Source organism: Bactrocera dorsalis, chromosome 1 (genome assembly GCF_023373825.1).
Source record: "Bactrocera dorsalis isolate Fly_Bdor chromosome 1, ASM2337382v1, whole genome shotgun sequence".
NCBI lineage: Eukaryota > Metazoa > Arthropoda > Insecta > Diptera > Tephritidae > Bactrocera > Bactrocera dorsalis.
In genome coordinates this window covers 91,753,353-91,773,944 of record NC_064303.1, presented here as the reverse complement: position 1 = coordinate 91,773,944, position 20,592 = coordinate 91,753,353, and the positions used below count along the sequence as shown (strand labels likewise).

The 20,592-nt window shown below is 36.1% G+C and overlaps 1 protein-coding gene across 5 annotated transcripts in view; it reads left to right on the top strand.

The window, feature by feature from the left end:
- Positions 1–20,592, top strand: part of LOC105223796 (CUGBP Elav-like family member 1) — a 202,682-nt gene that overhangs the window by 10,061 nt on the left and 172,029 nt on the right. Inside the window, exon 1 of one of the 5 annotated variants that reach the window (XM_049446803.1) lies at positions 2,974–3,213. The exons of 1 other annotated variant lie outside the window; for it this stretch is intronic. The gene's annotated coding sequence lies outside the window, so the exon portion shown is untranslated. Of the gene's footprint in view, positions 1–2,973; positions 3,214–7,408; positions 7,844–20,592 lie in introns of those variants that run through there. 3 more of the 5 variants (XM_049446807.1, XM_011201647.4, XM_011201646.4) reach the window with 3 other exon arrangements.

Below are 20,592 nucleotides of genomic sequence, written 5' to 3'. Positions count from 1 at the left end.
TGTGGCGACTGCTTTTGTTATGTGGGATATAATTACATAAATATACGTACAAATCAATAAATATCATACATTTACCTACCATTGACGGCGCTTTGCACAAATGTCCTTGCATATGCCTTGGGCCGCATTACCCCATCTCCAACTTCTTCAAATACCTGCCTGACAAATTGCTATGCCTATAGTAACAATTGTCTTATTGTTCTATGGCTATTTGTTTACTATTAACCGCAGAAGCAGAAAGCAATCGAACACGTGGGCGGATGCCATAGAATTTAAGGTTATGGCCGAATTTCCTGCAAGAAATAATGATTTACTTACAGGACTAACATTTGCTAAGATTATCAAACTCGTGAACGGTTTCGGAAGGGAGATTAACATAAAAATATATAATTCTATGCCAGACTAATTAGATTTATGGAAAGTGAACAGAAATTTTTGTTTTTCGAGGTTAGAATGACAGGCTAATTTATTATCATTAACATAATTTCCGAAGGTTCTTGTCTGAGCTAAAGAAAATAACTCTGAAGGGTTTTGAATTCGTCATACTTTCTTCCAGCTTTGGGAATATTCTAGCTGTGTGGGAACAAAAATGATTTTTCTGGATGTCATATCGGGACTGTCATGTATAATTCTCGAAACAGGTCATTACTTGATTAAATAACACTCTCCCTCTTGTAACAGCACCAAAAATTTATTCTAAGCCAATCCGCTCCTGTTCAAATAATCGAATTGAAAGACACATGTAGCGGGGACTGACAGACGATGAAGCTGCCGTAGGGCATATGTGGTACCCATCTACAGTGCAAACCAATATATGCGGTGCATTTATTTTGGATCTGAACCAAATTCGTATCCGCTCATTGTATGTTATTAGTTGTGGTCAACAAGCCACGAAATTGTGTTTTGACTTTGAAACGACACTCCGACCACCGGATCCTTATTGGTTAGCTGGTTTGGCATTTGCCTTTGATTTGCGGGTGACATTTTGAATGCGGCAATTCTTAAGCATGTGCATATACTCACACACACTCATACATTATATAAGTACATACATGCATACATATATTAAAGCTTGGTTAGCTTGCGGTTTGCTATGGATTTTTCCGTGTGGTCGGCACTTAACTTTTTCTTGTATACATTTTTAATGAATTATCGAACAATAACTGGCACAAGTGACATTTTCCGTCAGTACCTTGGTGACTTGGGGTAAACACTGCATGCCCCGATACGATATTGGCGCCTTTCCTATTAGGTGCAAGTGGAAATGCCAAGCAAAATATTTGCTATAGTCACCCTGAGTAAATCGGCATTGAAGGGTATAAATGCAAATTCGAGTTTTACGCTGACTGACAGCACTTGTGGGAATTTAAAAAGTGTATGATGGAACCATGGACGTGAAAAACCAAAAATTAACTAACCCTGCGCGCTCTCTCTCCCTTCATTGGTAATAAAGTTGGTCCGACTTCAGCTCTAATTACTCTTGCCATATAATCTAACCACATAAAAGTAAGTTCTTTCGATAAAAGTCAGCTTTCAGAGCCTCTGCCGAATAGTATAACACTTACACTTACGATTCCCTACATCTTATTAAATATAATATATGTATGTATGTATGTAACAAAAATTTTCGGCTTCTGCTGTCAGATATAAACAGTATATAACTAATATATAACCATTTTATAACCAAAACTATTTTTTTTTCTAATATGAGTGGTTTTGTATTATATCGTTTTTAGTTCGCCTGTAAACTTATAAAAAGTGATGTTACGTGATTTTGTATTTTAGGTGACGATGTGTATGTACAATATAAGTATGCATATTTATATATATGTATATCAAAGTAAGTACGCGTAAGTATATCTCTCGCTTTTAAAATCTCAAAATTTTCTTTCAAATTTTCAACGTGCTCTTTGATTGTAAGGTTTCTATGCACAGGAATTGAGATAAATATTATATATAAACTATTTGAACAAATAAGTGGAATTTGAATGTCAAGTTACCTTACCACTGACTCAGTACAGAAATATTTATATAATACAAGGATTTTTTCAAAGAAAAAACACACATATGTATGTACACATGTACACACAAATATATAATTATCAAAACCATAAACACCCCATAAAAATTTCAGAAAAATATTTTATACCCGCGTGTCCCAAAAAGACGTAGTAAATACGCTTTCCAATGCATTGATTATTGTTTTAGAAGCATTAGTCTATACATATAAGTATAAGCACTCAGGCATAGACATATTTGAAATAATTATTATTTATGCCTAAATGGCTGTAGATATATGGAAAAGTGCCACCCCTGCTACCCCCAACCATATGTATATAAGTATGTGCCTATGTGGCGGCTGCCAGCCCATTTAAAATGTAACTGCCCACAACATTGTACAAAGCAATTTAATGCAACTTTCACTCACGTGCCTCCCACTTTCCGCTACAACTACACATACATATTTCTATAAGTACTGTAATGTAAGTATGCGCGGCCAAACACATATCTACATGAACAAGCTGAACCTATACCTCATATATGCCGTTTAGTATGCGCACATAAACACACACATGCATATGTGGGGTATATATGGTTGTACGCACATATGTACCGTATACCAATAAGTTGTTTTCCTGTCCATCACAATTCGATTATTTCCACGATTAATGTGAACGCGCATACGGCGCCACCACACCGCACACCCACGCCTTTAGCACACAACCCTTGCGCCGGACATACCACATATACATACCTACACACATATATATATATATAACTTCCTACTCACACATACATCTATATATACATATACATATAAAAATGCACACCTTCCCACGTACATCCATGCAGCTCCTGTTGGTGTGTGTCCTGCCAGTGGCCGGCACTTCAATCCATTTCCAATGTAATCGTATAATTTCGTTGAACGTCGCTTGCTGTTGACTTTGGTATTGGTATTTTTTTGTTTTTATTGAACGGTTGAGTTTAGTTTATATTTATTACCATTATCGAGCGGATATCGCGCGCGTAACCGGCCTACATAAATAACAGAAAAATCAAATGCGTTTTATATTATTAAAATAGTAACATTATGAATCACAAAAAGCAATAATCGAATAATATTTAGAGTGCTTCTAACGGTTTATATGACGAAAGTTTTGAATGTTTCTGTAGAAATATAGTGTTCGAAAATAAAGACAACAGTGAAAATAAGTAAGTTGAAAAATATATACATATATATTTAATATACATATATACAATTATATATATACATATATATAACGGGTGATTTTTTTGAGGTTAGGATTTTCATGCATTAGTATTTGACAGGATCACGTGGGATTTCAGACATGGTGTCAAAGAGAAAGATGCTCAGTATGCTTTGACATTTCATCATGAATAGACTTACTAACGAGCAACGCTTGCAAATCATTGAATTTTATTACCAAAATCAGTGTTCGGTTCGAAATGTGTTTCGCGCGCGTGTTTTGTTCAGCGATGAGGCTCATTTCTGGTTGAATGGCTACGTAAATAAGCAAAATTGCCGCATTTGGGGTGAAGAGCAACCAGAAGCCGTTCAAGAACTGCCCATGCATCCCGAAAAATGCACTGTTTGGTGTGGTTTGTACGCTGGTGGAATCATTGGACCGTATTTTTTCAAAGATGCTGTTGGACGCAACGTTACGGTGAATGGCGATCGCTATCGTTCGATGCTAACAAACTTTTTGTTGCCAAAAATGGAAGAACTGAACTTGGTTGACATGTGGTTTCAACAAGATGGCGCTACATGCCACACAGCTCGCGATTCTATGGCCATTTTGAGGGAAAACTTCGGACAACAATTCATCTCAAGAAATGGACCCGTAAGTTGGCCACCAAGATCATGCGATTTAACGCCTTTAGACTATTTTTTGTGGGGCTACGTCAAGTCTAAAGTCTACAGAAATAAGCCAGCAACTATTCCAGCTTTGGAAGACAACATTTCCGAAGAAATTCGGGCTATTCCGAAATGCTCGAAAAAGTTGCCAAAATTGGACTTTCCGAATGGACCACCTAAGACGCAGCCGCGGTCAACATTTAAATGAAATTATCTTCAAAAAGTAAATGTCATGAACCAATCTAACGTTTCAAATAAAGAACCGATGAGATTTTGCAAATTTTATGCGTTTTTTTTTTAAAAAAAGTTATCAAGCTCTTAAAAAATCACCCTATATAAACTATACATATATATGTATATATATATATATGTGTGTATATATATACAGTCGAAACTCTCTCTAACGAATTCCAAGGGACCGGATATTTACCTCGCTATATGGAGACTCTAATATGTATGTACACTCAAAGTAGACCCAAAACATAGTATTCTTATAATTGCTTTGCACTAAAGAAACCTTTGTTATAGAGAATGTCGACGTATATTCCCATTACGGAAAGTCCTTATAACAGGACACCATCCATAACTGGACAAATTTTTTGAAAACAACGTTTTCATTAATATTTTCCTCCAAAAGCATTCCTACAACCGCACATGAGTATGTTCCAAGGACCGGACATAGACACTATTTCGGCAATTTTTCCTTAATATTATCACTGATAAACTGAAACGATTTCATACAATGTGTAAAAAACTAGTTTACAGTTCCCATGTTTTGTAATCTTTATTATTACTGTAGTGTTTTTAGACAGTTTTTTAAGGGGTTACATGGTTTTCCTCGGTAAAAAAGCCGTTTTTCAAAAATAAAATATTTTATTACAATTTTTTATTGTTACAAGCATTCACTATTAGCAAAAAAAAATTCTGAAATTTTTGGAAAAAAAAATATTTTAAACTCGGCCATTGCGCCGGCAATGCCGGTGACGTGTTTTAGTTAAAACCTTAAACTTGGAACTTGGACGAAGGAAAAACAAACTGAAAATTGGATTTTCAGAGAAAATTTCCAAAAAAATGTTCGTCCAAGTCTTTAAGAATTGTATTTGTATTGTTGTGTAATTTAAATTTTATGAAGATCGGATGAGTAAATAATTGTGGAGAAATCTTGTTCAACCAACTTTCGAGAAAAGCGCGTTTAAAGACGGCGCGGAGATACAGCCTATTATTACTCGGTTCAACATGAAAGTTTAAGACAACATTTCTAGAGGTGTTTAATAAATCAATAATAAAAATCGTTTTTTTGAAACCCGTAAACCCATGCAAACCCTTAAGAAACGTACGCATAATGATCTCAGCAAATCAATTGACTTGCCGTCTGTTTCACGGAGACTCAACCGAAAAAGGGAAGAATGTCAGCAGGCCCCGATGACATTTGGGAAGTTTATGGAGACTATGCTGTATCAGTTCGTGTAGCACAACAATGGTTAGCTTGCTTCCATTCTGGATTTTTCGATATGAAAGATTCATCTCGCTCCATTACAAAAAGAAGAATTAACATCTGCAATTCTTTGCCGAAATTAAATGAAGTCGAATTATTTCTGAAGCGCCACCATACGAGGAGATGCAAAATGGTTCAAATACGACAATAATATGCGAAAAAGATTCTGTTCCAAGCGTGGTGAAGCTCAACAAATGGTCGCAAAGCGAGGATTGACGCCTCGAACCTGGTCGAATGATTGATTCTACATTTTACTGTCTACAAATGATGAGATTGAAGCAAGCGATCGAATAACCGGCCAGAAATGATCAAAAGAAAGTGCTTCGTCATTCATCAGGACAGCGCTAGACCACACACTGGGAGAGGTTGGCTGGGAGATTTTGATGCATGTACCATATAGCCCTGACCATGCACTATCGGTCAATTTGTTTCGGTCAATGCAGAACTCCTTTAGTGGCATAAAGTTGGCTTCAAGCGAAGCCTGTGAAAATTACTTGTCGAAGTTTTTCGCCGAGAAAACAGAAAAGTTTGCCACTGATGGAAAATGGCAAAAAATGGTCGACCAAAATGGTACATACAAGTATTTGGTGCCTTAAAGTTCATTATATATATAAAAAAATAAGTTGAAGTTTGATTAGAACTACGAAAAGACTTTTTCGACTACCCAATATAATAACATTCTTCATAAACAAAAAACATGCAAGAATTTGATTTTGATTATTTAGTTTGCATGCCAGCTATACGCCATAGTGAGCCAAAGTTAGAACACGATCTTAGGCAGTAACTCCTGCCAAATTTTGTGGAGATACATACATATCTCGTAAAATTATAAAGATTTCCATATAAGCACTTGATCTAATCGTTCAGTTTTTATGACCACTATATGCTATACTGATCCGATATCGGCGGTTGCATCAAACGAGCTAACTCTGGTAGGAAAAAGGAAATTTCAGAACGATATCTCAAAAACTGAGCTGCGAAGTAGTTAGCGAATATACAAACACACAGACGATTCCGGTTCAGGCAGTAAAAAATTTTGATTTTAGCGCTATGAATTTCAACCCCACCTGTTATATCACGAAATATTCGCAGATTGATTGCCTTGCGAAGCCATCAAGCTGTTGCGTAATTGCAATTTTAAGCTTATGCTAACTGAAGTTGACTATGAGGTAGTATACATATACTCGTATACACCATCCAGCAAGATATATTAACTTCTGTCTTGTGTTTTCAGTAGCTGTAGGCAATTAGAGAAATTTAAACTATATTCTGCCGCAGTTACTCTCTTATTCATATTTATTATTTTCATTTTGACTTTATACTAGCATTGCTGCGGGTAAGAAAATCCCCTCCCTATCAACCATGGCACTATATACTCAACTTACCGCGAAACAAAAGTATTGCACTTACGAAATTTAATCTTATCTAAATAACATTTGATATGTAAAATTTATGAAATTAGTCAACACCGATGAAGGGAGGGGAGTATGGACGCACAACGAACTGTCATAAACTCACGTTTCTATTTTATCGCACACTTGTAAATGTTTACACCCACAAATGAGGGAAACAAGTAGACAGCTATGAGCTGCCAGAAAACAAACACACACACGCACACACACTAAGAATAACGAAGGCATTTTTGTATGGACCCGCTTGGGTTTCCGGGCGTAAAAAATCTACTTGCAAACCAAACAATGCGTGGAACGGGCGACGCGACTGAAAAAATGCGATAAATGTCACTTGAATTACCTGTACCGTTGTGTGGACGAAAACTATATGAATACAAGTATATATGTTTATTATATTTATAAGTATACACACATGCATGTGTGAATGTTTGAGTGTGTATGTGGGTTTTAAAGTGCATGCTCATTGCTGTGTTCTGGCTCATGTGCGCGCTGGCATTAACGCAAACACTCACACACTGCTCACGTACACACATATTCATACTTATCCATACACTTACACATATATCCTCACATATACATATACATATATACACACACATGTTCGCTCATTCACTAAATAAACATTTGTAGTGCTGCTTTATAGCTCGCCAGCGGTAACGATCAACAATTTGCTTTAAGATAAGAGCGCGCTATATATGCTTATCGACGAAATGATAAGATTATTCTTATCTAAATGAACGCAGATAAAACAATACACTACTCATATATAGCAATAAACGAAACTGGAGCAGCGTTAGCGTCAGAGAAATATTTTTCGAGTTAGTTGAAGTTCGTGTCTTCTGCGGCAAAGGTTCGATATAACAAAATCAGTAGTTCATAAAAAAATACAAGTGCTTACACACACACAGATATACAATATATATAAAACTATAAACTCTTTCTAAACTAAATTTAAAAGCGAATTCGAAGCGAACTCAAATCTAAATCGCAGCAACAACGCGCGCTCAAAGTAATCGAATTATAATTCAAATATAGAATCATTGGAGTGCAAAAACTAACGTGAGTGAATAGAAAATAATGGAAAAATATCTAAACACCATATACATATATGTATATACATACACATATATGTGACTGTTAGAAAAATTGTCTAATAATACAGCGCATAAAAGTTTTTGTTGTTGGCTAGCCATAGCCGGCAGGATTAACTACAGCCTGACCAGTGTTCCACTGATTGCATATGAAAAGCCATTCGGAAAAGCCAAAGTGCATAACAACACTCGGTCGCACACAATGCCAATAACACAAACAAACACACACACAACTATTTGCTTATACACATACATAGAAAAACCCCCACACACACACCTAAAAACACACACACATATGTAAAAAACACAATAGCTAACACTGACACACCGATTCTAAGTCGCCCAGTCACAGAGTCAGTGGATGAACTCGTTTTTGTGTCACTGATCTACAAAAATAATGGATACGTTGCATCGATTTTTCCGGCTTTTGTGTGCCACACTATTACTTATACACACATACATATATGTATAACTGTTTTTTTGTAGCTTTGCGCACGTATTATTTTCTTTTTGTAATTTGTGTGCCAATAAAGTGCTGTGAAGGCAGTGCTTGCATATGTGCGTTCCCAGGTAAATGTGCATGGCTGGCTGACAGTGTTGTGCGAAATAATTGGTGTGCTTCAGATAAAAAGTTTAGAAAGAAATTATATAAGCGACGAAGAGTTTGTGAAGGGAAGAACTTTGCGTTTTAGGTGTTTTGCAAGAAAAGATAATAAAAAAAATTTAAAAATATAATATGAAAAGAAAAATATTAAAATATAATAACAAATAAAAAAAAAATTAAAAATATTGTAAAACAAGCAAATATTTAAATATTATAAAAATAAAAAATTAAAAATAAAAATATTTAAAAATATTATGAAACAAAAAAAATAGAATAAAACCTGAAAAACCTTTAACTTCAATTGCACTGAAGCTATACACCCCTTCATTAATACAACAGATTTCTTACAAGAACTTGATTTTGATTGATTAGTTTGTATGACGACTATATACTATAATGGTCCGATTTAAAAGATTTCTTCGGAGATTTTTTCTTGGTTTCTGACAATAATTTCTGCTAAGTTTCGTGAAGATATTCTGATAAACAAAAAAGTTTTTCATATAAGTATATGATTCAGGTCGACCAGTTATGTGGCAGCTACATGCTATAGTGAGTCGATCTAAACAATTTTTTCGAAGATTGTACCACTGCTTTAGATAAAAATTCATACGAAATTTCGTTAAGATATATCGCCTTTAAAACAGTTTTTTATCAATTTATGGGCGTCATTCAGGCAGTCTGTATAAGAGCCTTATAAAGTAGTTCCATATCTGCTGTTCCAACATAAGGGCAGTTTTCTGGAAAAAAAAGTGCATTTGGTTCACATACATTAGAAACCATCTCGCGTATATACGCGCAAGGTTATGACTAAATCGATTTTCGTAATCAACTAAATGGGCCAAAAAGTAGAGAGAGAGAGTTGACGGAGAACGACATAAATTTTTTGAAAAAGCGTTAGGAATTTTAAAATTATGAACAAAGTCTTATTATGTTTTGCTCATAGTAGTAAATATCTTAAACGATCACCGACACTTCTTTGAATGAAATGTAAAATTTTTATACCAAACGCTCAGCTTTAAAGTCTAAATTTTTCTATGGGAATGTTCAATAATAATGTTAAATTACTTTACAAATGTTAAATATTTTTCTTAAATTAAATAATGACACTAAAGTTTTGTGTTGTGGACTGTTTAGTGCTTATTTAGCATATAAATTGATACTAAGCTTAAGATTTAATTTTTTTTATAAAAAAAAATTTGTAAATAAACTAGACAGTTATTTGTTAGTCCTGCCATTCACAATAGTAACCCTTGTCGAAAATCTTGAACTTAAAACTTCGTAGCATTGATAGTTGCGTTTATCTTCTTTAAGGGTTTATATACAGTCAGAAGGCCGAAAAATGGGAAATTCCCAGAATTTTTTTCTGAGAAAACTTTTAAACTTATTGACTCAAAATTTATAAAAATATTACGGTATCTTTTAACTGTATTTTATGAATAAGAATTAGTGAAAATATTTATTTGGAAATGAACTACAGCTTATCTCCGGGAGCTCCTTTCAAAAAAGGCGTTTTTCGGTGACCGAATATATCTGAACTGGATGCTCATAAATTTTAAAACCAAACAGATTTAGTTAAAGTAATGTTAAATCTAGTAAATAATCGAAAAATAAGCAAAAAAAATTTTTTGCCAAAATGTCAGATTTAAAAAGAAATCAATTTTTGGCCAAAATTTCGGCCTTAAATCGTTTGTAAAAAAATTATGGGTGAGAAAAAATATTGTATTAGTTACTAAAAAAATATTTTTAAAAAGATCGTGTTAAAATCGACTAATCGGTTTAGCCATTTTGAAATAATATTGGTCACCCCTTTGAAAACACCTTTTTGAGATAAACGCGTTTGAAGTTTGGAATACACTTCTGAAAAGCCTTTTCAAATTTGCCTGTTACTTCGAAAATATTCACTGAAACGATATAATTTTCTCTGTGTATTCTTAAATATATAAATTTTCATTACGTAGATAAAATAAAAAACCGATTTGTTTTAATTTTAACCTCTTAAGGTCGAGAGATGAGGACAAAACTCAGAGTTGTTGGCAAAGTTTCCAAATTCGAATTGCGGCTTGTCACAAATTGTCTGATAACTGGGTATAGCTAGCCAAAAAAGCTACGTTCTTAATGCATTGGGTTTAGAATTTATAGAATCTTTCACTTGTCGCATATCTTTTATAAAAGCTCCACAGTTGAGGAGTTCAGTGCAACCATAACAAATAACTGAGTAATTAGTAAATATTTTAGGACCGATAAATTCTTAAAAATACGTTGTTTTTAAAAATTAATAGTTGTTAAGTGTTGCAGACTAATTTTCAGATTCAATTCAATTAAACTAAAAATAAAATCAGCGCTCAATCTGCGTCATCCCATACATTAACTTTATGGCCTGTGGTCTGTTAATTTTCACATAACTGTAAGTGCATATGAAAACAATAAAATAAATGGCGCACAAAACTGCTCACACATGCATATAGACACTACATGTAAATAAGCTAACACGCACACATACAAGCACACAAAAATGCACGACAATAAAATATATACAAATGTGTTTACACACACATTCACAAGTCGCCGAGTTCATACATATGACCATAAAATAAAAATAAATGCACTACACACACACATACAGAGGACGTAATGTCCTTTCCTAACTGTAACACCTTTCAACAGCAGCAGATAGAGGACAAAAAACGATAGCGCCAGCAGATAGCGACATCAAAACCAAAAGTGCAATCTAAAAAATAAAAAACAAAAAATAAAAAATAAACTAAAAAAATATATAGAAAGACACATACAAGTATATATGAACACATACAAGTATAGTAAATATAATGGGTGTCGGTGAGGTGGAGGCAACAGCAAACTTATTCAAGTGCATTCAGATAAAATAAACCAAAAATAAAGACCAGATTAAAAATGCATTTAAGTTTGCTTTTGTTTCTTGGGCGCATATGTGTGTGTGTGTATGTTGTACGTGCTGATGTTGTTCTTATTACTATGATGCGCTGAGCACAAAAACCCAAGCACATGTGCGCCTGTGTGTGGAAAGACCTCCAAACACATGTGTAGCCGAGGCGCTCACGTGTCGTGTGTGTCAGCTCGGCTGCAGTCTGCTATTCATGCATGGGAGAAACCTCGATTGCCTTGTTCGTGTGCACTTCTACACATGTCTAAGTACGGAGTACCATAGTTGTATGTGAGCGCTGTACGGTCGCGCCGGCAGGAGATGCGCAACGCTCTTGAATGCCACCGGTGGCCATGCATTGGCAGACGCGACAACTGCGGACGACATATTTGGCTCGGCCGCTGTTGATATTTTTATGAGCATCACCTGGTATGCATTTGGAAATCGCTTTACGGTAGCGGTTCGTAGGCAATCAGCCAGTGAGGCCACTCATAGTCAGCGCATACTTTGTGTGACAGCCATAAAATGAAATTATTATTATTTTACTGATGACAAAAATAGTTCATTTATGAGTTTAATAAAAGTGCAATAATGAATGGGGACCATTAAAGCGGAGAAATAGTCATGAATTTGAAATCAAAATCATGAACTTTTTGGTGGCGTTAGAGAGAGGGGTGGTAAAGTGGGTGGAAGAAAGGGAGGGTGGTTGCTCACTGATATAGATATCTGTACAGATTTTTTAATATTTCAAGTTTTTGGACAATAAATTATTTTTAAGGCGGAATACTTTACTGCAAATAGCCCATAATTTATAGAGGCAACGTTGTCCAAGTCCATAGACGAAACGAAACGTGAAGCATTAATACCAACTATAAATCTTTAATCTTAAACTCCCTTCGTCCATGTAGTCATGAATGCATGTACATATTTTCTGTCAAAGAAACTAGAATACCCTTCACAGATAAAGAAGTTTTCATAAAAAAGCTTGATTTTGGTCTTTTTGTATGTTGTTGTGGTCCGATTCGAAAAGTGTCTTCAGATATGTTAGCGTTGCCTTAGAAAAGCCAAGTTTTATGCAGATAACTTTTCAAATGATAAAAATTTCCATACAAACACTTTATTTCGATCGGACAGTTCGCATGGCATCTATATGTAATAGTGTTCCGATATCGGCGGTTCCGACAAATGAACAGCTTCTTGGGGAGGAAGAGAATTGTGCAAAATTTCTGGTCGATATCTCAACAACTGAGGGACTAGGACTAGACTAGGTAACCGTTGACCACGCATTATTTTCTTGATGTGTCGGAATAAAAAGAAGTCATTGGGTGCCAAGTCAGGGCTGTACGGCGGATGACCCATCAATTCGACGTTTTGGCCGGTCAAAAAGGCGCTAGTTTGAGCCGATGTGTGAGAGCTCGCATTGTCATGGTGCACAACGATTCGTCTTCTCTTGTTCGTTTTTCGAATTTCTCCGAAGACTTCAGGCAAACAAATGGTGGTGTACCATTCAGAATTGACCGTTCTACGTTGCTCAAGCAGAACAGTCGCCACATGACGAGTTTTGCCGAAGTGCTTCTTCCACGAACAACTTTCGTTGGATTTGGCTCGTCTTGGAAGACCCACACGGTCGATTGCTGTTTTGTTTCGGGCTCATACGCATAGATCCATGATTCGTCACCTGTGACAATCTTATAAACGTCTTTTGAAGCACTGCGATCGTATTTTTTCAGTATTTCTTTACACCAATCCACACGAGCCTTTTTTTGAGCGATTGTCAAATTGTGCGGGATCCAACGAGAACAAACCTTTTTCACGGCCAGATGTTCATGCAATATCGAATGTATGCTGGTGGGAGAAATACATAGGCAAGCCTCTATCCGAAGTTACGAGTATGTTACATGACGGTCTTGCATTATCAGTTCACGCACGGCATCGATGTTTTCTGGCACAACGGCTGTTTTTGGACGACCTTCACGGAATTCGTCTTTGAGCGAGCGTCGGCCACGATTGAATTCGTTGTAACAGTTTTTCACAGTGCTATAGGATAGTGCTTCATAGCCATTTAAAGATTTTAGTTCATCGATGCACTCTTGTCGTGATAATCCACGTCGAAAGTTGTGAAAAATGATAGCACGAAAATGTTCACGAGTTAATTCCATTTTTTGGCCGAGATGAATGATGTTATGCTAAAAAATGTCAAACTTTCCAATGGAAATGTCAGATTGCACCTGGCAACACTTAGTGTTGCCTAGGCCAGAAATATATATAGCAGCCCTCGTAACATTTTTTAACATAAAAAAGAAGGAGAGATTACATATACAAACCGATTGAACTCAGATTTGCTATAACAATTTCTTCATTAGGAAAACGACTTTTCACTTGGGAGAGGCCAGAAACGATTCTTTAACATTTGACGCAATCAGCTCACGATTAGACCAAGTATCCTCTGGGTAGCCAGAGAACTTCTGTTTGAAGGCGAGCTAAAGTGAGAAGGCGAACCATCCCTCCCAAGGGTTGTGTGCCGAGTTTGGGACCCGCTACGTAAAAAAAGTTCTCTATGAAAAGAAAACAATAGCCTAGGACGAGAGACCGCTCTTTTGATGACGATCATAGCAAATGCATTAAGGATTACGATTTAAGAGCATGCACCTAGAATGTCCGGTCCCTTCATCGGGAAGGCTGCCCAGCTGGTTGATGTCCTCGTAAAAATAAAGGCTGACATCACCGCTGTCCAAGCAGTGTGATGGACGGGACAAAGACTCAAACGAGTAGGTTCTTGTGGCATTTACTACAGTGGCCATTTAAAGGAACGCAAAATTCGGTGTGGGATTTGTGGTAGGAGAGAGACTCCACCACCGAGTCCTGGCATTCACGCCGGTAGATGAATGTCTAGCCACAATCCGCATCGAAGCGAAGTTCTTCAACATATCGCTGATTTGCGCCCATGCCTCGACGGAACAGAAGGACGATGTGACCAAAGATGCCTTCTATGAACGCTTGGAGCGCACCTATGAGATTGATATTGGCGCCAATTCCAGCTTCCAAGTGTAGCAAAGTCCTTCTACATCTGGTCTTTCGAATGGAGTCTTCATCTTTCTTAGCTTCCCATGGCGGATACTGCGTCAAATAGCTTCAGAGCTGAAGTGTTTTCGTCCACCATAGCCGGTGGCTTTTAATTCGCTGAACCATGTCAATGTCGTCGTGTAACTCGTACAGCTGGTCCTTCCAGCGAATGCGAAATTCGCCGTTGCTAATGAGCAAAAGACCATAAATCTTCCGCAGAACCTTTCTCTCGAAAACTCGTAACATCGACTCAACAGATGTTGTCATGGTTCTTACCTCTGCACCATATAGCAGGACGTAAAATTTGGTCATTGTTCCTTGAGAGATTATTTTAATTCTTAATTTCCTACCAAGTCTAAAGAAGAACCTGTTGGCAAAAGTTATTATGCCCGGTTGTAAGCCAGCAGTTTTACACCCTTGTAGCAGATTGTACCTCCTCTATTCAGCTCTACAGCTTGTATTTTTTTCTTCAGCAATAGATTGAAGATGTCGCACGATAGGGAGTCGCCTCGTTTGATATCCAACGTTTCGAAGAGCTCCTCCCCGATTCTGATGGAGCTTTTGGTATTGCTCAACGTCAGGCTCTAATGGGTTCCAAAGAAAATAGTTCTGGAAACCTCATCAATATTCTTGTGTAGTGTATATCCTAGGCTGCCAAATGGTTTACGTTTGGTAGATATATCGATAGGTAGATTGTTGGTTTCTTCCAGTAGATCTTGGTTGTTGATGATGGGAAGCTAATAAGTCTGGGTTTTGCGGTATCATATTTAATACTATTGTATAGGCCAGTAGCTTATGAAGTTTTCTACTGTACTTTTGTATATTTTTAGAATTTTTTTTTAAATCTAAACTGGTTGAGTGGGTATGGAGCAAAGTAGGGCTAGTATTTTTTTAACTTTGGTCGGAGCGTGAGGCCAAAATGTAGGCGTTAAAGTCGATCAGAATTTTTCTAGTTAGTACAAAATTCCTTCAAGTTACCGACGTAAAGTAATTTCTTATTGAATTCTGTAAAATGGTGCTAACGATGATGAAGATAGAACGAATATGGTATGGAGGATGTCTTTGCAAATATATATATTTTTAATTTAAAACTTGTAGGCATGATTTTTATTCAGAAATACTTGGCGAACGAAAGCAAGAACGATTTAAAAACTTGTTGCCGACAAGCAGACGAACTCAAGCTGTGTGAAATTGAGCCACCCCATGCAGCATTGAATGTGAATCCGCTCCTTGCAACAAGCGAGCAAAGCTATTCGCACAGCCAGGCAGAGTGTGGCAACATAGTAAACCCCGAGGGCTGCAAAATTGGAAGCATAAAAGAAAATAAAACGACTGTTTGTGTGTGTGTGCATATGTATGTTTGTGCGTGTGTCCGTAAGCCAAGACGAGCGTGTGGCGGTGACAAAAAGGAATATTCATACAAAAATGTACAATAGATAGATAAATAGAAAAAGATAAAACCAATAACCAATATCTGGTAGATAAATAGATTTACAAGTTGCCAGCAGCAGAAACAGCAGCAACAGCAACAGGACAAACAATATAACAACAACAATCAACATAAAACTATTTATAGAATACTCAAGAAAACAAACAAGCCAGCAGCGCATATTTACGAGTAAAGTGAAGGCGAGTGAAGGCAGCAAAGCCAGCTCGGGGGAGAAGAGAGCGAGTGGGTTGCACACTGGCGGCTGCAGATAAAATGGTTATCTGCAAACAGACACACACACACACAGCCATGCAACGCATCACATTGACATACTTGCGTGTAAACACACACACACACACTCACAGGCGTGCATGGCAGTGGCAGGCGGCATTAGAGTGCCGTTCTTTATTGTGTGCTGAATAAATTATCAATTTACAACAAACACAAGTAGCACAACAAATACTGTTACACACATTGTTAAGCTTACATTGAGTAACTGTAGACACTGTAATACGATGTTTGCTCATCCTTCGAGGCAAAACAGGAAAAACAAAGGCGAAAATGCAAAGAAACGGGCAAAAACAACCAACTGACAGCCAGCAACGGCGAAGGTGCAACAAAAAGTGTTCAATTTGATTGAAAGTACAACAGTATCGCACATGGCGGCGGCAGGTGACAACAAATTTGTAAACTCAGCTCTGACGCGCAAGTAAATTTACCGTTACACTGCGAAAAGGTTCAACACGAAATAATTAAATTAGCTTGTTATCGGTGGAACGACAGCCGGGCGATAATGTTGCAATCGTGTTTTTGCTAAGTGTTGTTGTTGCAAACGAATTATTGCGTATACAAGGTGATTAATGGCGCAAGTAGTGTGATTTCGCATATATAGTTGGTGATTATAAATACAAAAATATGTATATATATGTATGTATATGTGTGTGTGATATAACAGACATATATATTAAGTTGGGTAACTCCCTTGGTGGAGTAAGCACTACTAGCCAACAACAGCCTAATTGTGAGTAAGTTAAACAATATCGATAATGCTAAGTGCTCGTAGCACACGAGCGCCTACTCGCTTTAATGGCAACAACACATATGAAACTCCTCGCTGAATGCTCGTCATAACACGATTTATTGCTGATATGCTTGTGTGTGTGTGTTAATAGTTCTTAGTAATTGTGTGCGTTGAATTAGAGTTGCCACTTCGGCTCATTCGGGAAAAATATAATATTTTTGTGGGCCAAAAATGTTGAAAAAGTGGACCTGGCTCCGTCTTCCAAAAAGTTTAATATATATACATATCTCCTAAGCTACTAAAGCAACAACAACTAAAATGGCCTAGAACAAATATTACAAAAATTCCTACCGACGGTGTGAAAATGAATGAAAACGAAACATAACCCCATTCACTCCTCATATAACGGTTAAAAAGTACTAAGACCGCCATAAATCAATAACTAAATATGCCAGAGACATTAAATTTTATGCTCGAAATGGTATGACAAGCTTTTATGGAGTCGAGGTCGATATCGGACAATGGACGTGGACCTCCCATTTTTATTTCAACCAAGTTCTGTGTATGGCACTGTACATATATTCCTATGTTACAGGGTGGATATGAGTCATATCGGGCTAGAGCCACTCCTACACTTAATATACTTATTTTAAAGATTTTCAAACCTATGGGGACTTTAAACCGCCCTTTTATGGTACAAAAAATAGTATTATGGCTTAGGAGCAAAAGTTAACATTCTTGTTTTTCATTCCATAATTTTTTCGTTATATGTGGCAACATTGTCGCTGTTGTTCAATAAGCTCACTGAGTTCACTCTTAATGGTGCTTGTGTACAGCGAAGCGTGTAAAGTTTACATTTCAGCAATTGACCGATAATTAAGCTGCGCCTGCGGTATTTCAAGTGCGACAGCAAATAATTCGATTTCAATTAAATAAATTAGCCAAACATATGCTGCATTCGTACTTACTTTACATATACATACGTATATTACTCTTGTATACACATATTATGGTAATTAATCGTATGAGTATACCTTGAATTAAATGTGAAAGGACTGTACGGAATGTCCTTGATAAGAGGCGGAATATATAGAGCAAGATTAATGATTTTAACATTTCTCAGTTCTTATGGGATACAATTATCAGAAAATAAAAACAAAATCGTTGATTTTAAAAATTAAAGTTTAAAAATACCAAAAAGTAAAGATTTATATTTTTTTGGCTTATTATGAAAATTGAAAATTATATAAACTGTTAAATGTTGATATGAAATAAATTAAATTTAATATAGGAAATTATATTACTTTAAAGTAACAACTAAGAAGGCAATATTATATTAATTTAATAATAAAAAAAATATAATAAAAAAAAAATATTTTCAAAACAAAATATTGAAAAAAATATTAATTTAAAAATCTGTTTAAAAGAAATTTTGGAAAAAAAAATTTTAAAATTTTAAAATAAAAATTATAAAATCTTTATTACAAAATATTTACAACTTATCATACATTATATGCATTTTATTAAATTGATTTTTAACTCAGATCAGCACAATCAATGGTAATGTCCTTGCTACTGTACGATTTCTCTTGCATTTTGTAACTTAACGAGCCAGAAAAGAGAATGATTTTCAGAAAATATGAAGTTGATTCGTTTACTTTAGGGTCCTAACCACATTATTTATTAAGTTGTGCAGTGAAAAGAGTTTTTGGTGAGTTTCAGCGCGTTCTTTTGTCAACAAGGCTTTTTCAAATCCGTATATATACTTGAAATTTTAAGTATAGCTTATAGTAAAACTATATCCTATACTAGATATGATTGCTGTTATTGTATATTTATACTCTGAGATATATTAAATTTGACACGAAGAACAGAAATGTCTTGGAACTTATACAAAATGTGTATATATTATATGTACATATACTCGTATATAAACGATCAGCCTGATGAGCTGATTCGATTTCGCCATGTCCATTTGTCCATCTGTCTGTATATACCCGAGGGACTAGTATTTTCTTCCCAACAAGCTGTTTATTTGTCGGAAACGGTGTTAAGCACTACTTCGCAGGGTCAAGCTGGAAGATAAGTATCTCTACACACCCTCGCTTCAGGGTCATTCATATTGTCTTATGATTTTCCGCTGAAGTTCTTTCATTCTTAGTTTTTGGAATCTTATTGCAACCAATTTATAAGTTTAAGCCCACTCCAACTCTGATCACAGCATGTGACTCAGTATGTTGTCGGGAGTCATTCCTTCGCTTGTTATTTCTTCTATGGTGGTTCTCTCTACTACATACCTCGAGCAGAAGAAAGAGAAGTGCTCTGCTTTTTATGTGGCATTTCTGCAGAAAGAACTCATCGTCGGCAAATTTGTGCTGAAAGGGCCATGGCTCGACAAGAACTGCATTTAATAGAAGTCTGTGTCACTATCTTGTCTATCAATCCATGCTGATACATTCTTAATTAGCCTATACATGTATCCATCTTCCTTTATCTACCGCATCCCATTGCTTTTATCACTCACCGAGACTCGTATTTTTCTCTTTTTTTAATCCTATCTTTTGTTTTACAATAGATTCTACTTAACTCGAAGGCCTTTATATGCGGTGGCATAAAACCACATATGGTAAAATCGGTTCCTGCGATACCGTTCTAAACGCACTGGCAACTCTAAAGGCGCATAACCTGCACACAGCTTTTGCCTTATTGACACATTCTTTTTGAGGCAGTGCTGTCCACCCTTTCGAGGATCTACGTACATAAGCATTGCCATGCTATCTTTAGCTAGTAGTGCTCTCCTACTTTCGCTTGGGCCACCAATGTTACCACAGTTACCTGTCGAGGACCTTTGGAAACATGTAACTACGAAGCTTGATCGACATTTTGTATCAAAATTCTGTAATTTTGTTTGTATACTGAAATATGAGTTCAATAAGTCCACGAAGAAAATAATTCGATTCATTTTTTAACAACATTTAAAGTTAGGCCTTTTTTCTTGTTTTGGACTGGCCTAGTTGCTTAAGTTTACCTTAAGAGGTTACATGGGTTTACGGCTTTCAAAAAATCGAACTTTTTATTATCTTATTACATTCTACAACACCTCTAAAATATTTTCTTGAAATTTCAAGTTGATACGAGTAATAGTTTCGGAGATGCAGCCTTGAGAACTTGTGTGCTCGAGACTGGTTGGGCTAAGTGCGCCGTCTTTAAACGCGGTTGGCAAGAAATCTCAAGAGCTCGTCAACCGGTCTTCATGAAATTTTAGACAGATCTTTGAAATACAATGCTTAAAGACTTGGATGAAAATTTTTTTGTGAATACAACTATTTGAAAAAAATGTCGCAAAATATTCTCCGAAATTTAAATTTTTTTGTAAGAATATTTGCCAAAAATCAAATTTTCAGTTTTTTTCTATCGTCCAAGTTCTAAGTTAAGGTTTAACTATTTCTTCACTTTAGATGATCCTGTAAACAGTTATCCAGCCAACGTTTGCGCGTATTTTTTCCGAGTGGTCACCGGAAATGACCTCGCAATGGCCGCTTTTAAATTATGGTTTTGCACAAATTTCAGATTTTCTTTGTTAGTAGTATTTGTTTGTAACAATAAAAAATTCTAATAAAATATTTAATTTTTTATATGAGAAAAAAATTGTTGAAAAAATTCTGCTTTTTACTCGAGGAAACCCATGTAATCCGTTAAAA